This window comes from Chelonoidis abingdonii, chromosome 1, assembly GCF_003597395.2.
Source record: "Chelonoidis abingdonii isolate Lonesome George chromosome 1, CheloAbing_2.0, whole genome shotgun sequence".
Lineage (NCBI taxonomy): Eukaryota > Metazoa > Chordata > Testudines > Testudinidae > Chelonoidis > Chelonoidis abingdonii.
Window position 1 is genome coordinate 301,383,008 of NC_133769.1, and position 3,117 is coordinate 301,386,124.

Here is a 3,117-nt window from a genome sequence, read left to right on the forward strand (position 1 = left end):
GAACACTTTTAGCTCTCTTGACATAACTTGTGAGGGATTCTGGGAGTTCTAGGCCTATATGGCAACAGCTCTTATTTCTTCCTTTTCTTTCCCAATGCAGGCTGCAGGAAGTGGCACAGGCTGAGAGATATGCTGGCTGCTGCTTCTCATATCCCCCATTGGCCTGGAACGGCAAACTGCAGCCAGTGGGAGCTGAGATCAGCTAAACCTACAGATGCTGCAGGTAAACAAACCATCCCAGCCCACCAACAGATTTCCCTGATGGGCTGTGTGCCAAAAGTTGCCGATCCCTGCTGTAGACAACTGTGTTATGCACTGCACATTAGTTTGATATAATGTGATTATACACTGTGGCAGAGCTCCGACCTTGTCCCCATGGGTCCTGCACTTCTATGCGGTATATGCTAGCCTCAGTGGCTCACTGTGACCCTCCACGTAGCCCTTCTCTCTCTAGGGCCAAGGTCACAGTCTACTGAGCCCTTTTCATAATAAGCCAGCAAGGAGGTTGGTGAGACAACTCCCAGTCTCTGTTGTCCGTGGGGGCTTATTTCAGGACAGTTTAGCCTCCTGTCCTGACAGGGGCCTGACTTCCCCTTCCAGGAGGTGTTTCTGTAGTGGCAGGTTGGGGGGAACCCGGGCCTACCCTCTACTCCAGGTTCCAGCCCAGGGACTCTAATGGTAGCAGCTGTTGGCAGCCAACCTTTCACTGCCAGAATTGCTATATTTCCCTGGGCCACTTCCCCACAGCTATCCCGCTTCTCTCTTCTTCACCCTTACCTTAGGGCTCCCTTACCGATTGCTTGAGAGTGTCTTCATTAACCAGCCCTTCAACCGCACTTCCTCTTCTCTGGCTCCCTGGCTCTCTTCAGCCTAAAATGGTATGTTCCATGGTTAATATTCCAGATTTCAAGAAATGTGGTTGTCCAAATGTGCAACCACAATGCTACTTCAAAGTATTTTTTTGCATTTAATATAGGAAATATTTTATGTTGATGATTGATATTTGCTTTCCTAAGTATAAAACCTGCACATTGGGTTAGATATTTGGAAATTTTTATGTATGTAAAGAACAAATTGCAAAAGAGAAATTTTGTACAAGTCTTGCTGGATTAGCCAGAAAGCGGGTCCTTTTGGCTCACATGGAAAAGCTGTTGTCCACAAATTCTAGAACAAATATTATATCCCTTATGGGCCATATCTTGCAGTGTGCAGATGTTTGTGTGTGCAAGAAAGCAAATGGCAGCCATACTCTCCCTCTTATTCATCACCAGTTTCCTCAGATACCTGTCTGTAGTTCTTGAAAGGTGGGAGGGAGGAACAACTAGCTGCAAAATAAAACATTCATTAAGTACCAGAGATATGGCTTCTAGACTGGGAGTATGGTCACACACTCAGCCATGTCCACATCTTCTTTTCTCCAGCACCATACCTTCTGTGGCCTATTACAAAACATAGTACAAACTTCTGATGTATAGAGGGTGGGACAGGTGTATGTGTGTTATATGGCTACTTCCGTAGAATGTGGAGTGACAAACTGGGACTCAGTACTCTGACGTACAAAAGCTATGTTTGACTTTATCCCAATTTTCCAACCACACCCAATCCCAGGGCCAACTGGGGCCAGCACTAACAGAGTATTTTTACATTGGTAAGGAGAGCCAGTAGATCATTGGCATAAGAGGAGAGCCATTGGCATCCTCAGTTTCCTACTAAGTACTGATTCAAAGACTACTGAAATCTATATACTTTTCCCATTGACTTCAACAGACATTGGCATAGGCACTTAAGGCAGTATTAAGGCCCCCTGAGCCACCAGAATGGTGAAAGTGAGCCATAGATTGTGCCTGTATCTGGAATAAGGCCTGTTTGTTTGCTTATGCGCCAAATAGGACAATATATTTAATAAAGGGATTGGTGGGGGAAATGGAGTGTGGATCTGTGTAGCCTCTCAGGGCAACCCAGGGAGGGGAGAGTCTGGGGGGAAAAGGTGGGAGGATAGTTAATTTCTCCTTGTTTTAAGACCCAAGGGGTTTGGGTCTTGGGTTCCCCAGGGAAGGTTTTGGGGGAACAGAAGTGTGCCAGACACAGACTTCTGGCTGGTGGCAGCATACCAGATTTAAGCTACTAATTAAGCTTAAAAGTGATCGTGCAGGTCCCCACTTCTTGAACCCTAAAGTTCAAAGTGGGGAAAAAAGCCTTGACAGGACCAGTTTCTGTAATGGCGACAGACAAGCTTTTGAGCCACACAGAGCTCTCACCTACAGAGGTTGGTCCAATAAAAGGTATTACCTCACCCACCTCATCTCTCTAATATCCTGAGACCAACATGGCTAAAACAACAGTGCATACAACAATGTATGAATTGACATAAGTAAAGCACCGCCAGCATCAGCACAGTATCTAAGCTTTGAAACTTCTCCTGTTTGAAAATCAGTGGTTATTTTGCTTGCTTCAGAAGGACAGAATCAGGCCATTGGGAAGTAGAGTACTAGGGAGTGGGTTGGTCAAAATTGAAAGTTGGCTACTGTAATGCAGCATTCATATTATATTCAGTCACCAGATGGATGAAGTTACTGATTGGTTAAGTGAACTCTAGTACTTGGCCAGAATATTTAATTGTCTGGGTATAGCGCAAGAAGGACAGGGTTTTAATCTACATAAACTTTATTACATAGCTGTCTGGGACTACCCCGCAGATACAGTATACAGTGCAGGCAAATCCACGCTTATTCAAATCAATTGTCTGGGGCTTCCACCAGCCCCCCTTTGTTTAATCCATGTTTATTCAAATCAATTTTCAGGGCTTCTACCAGCCCCCCTTTTTTTCCATCCAGGTCCCCCAGCAACCCGTGGCTTGGACCTTACCATCCACCATCCTTGTAAGAGGGTTAAGGAGGGCTATGAGAACAGTGTGTGCGCGTGGGGGCAGGAGGATGTTGGCTCCCTGCCATATCAATTATAGGTGTCCGCGAACCCTCACCCCCATTCTGTTCCTTTATCCAGTACTTCCTTTTACATCCTTTACCAGGCCATTTATCTGGTCACTGGCTGCCCTGCCTATGGAATACCTGAACTGAACATCTGCCCCAAGGAGGCGCCAGTCATTTCCTTGGCTGC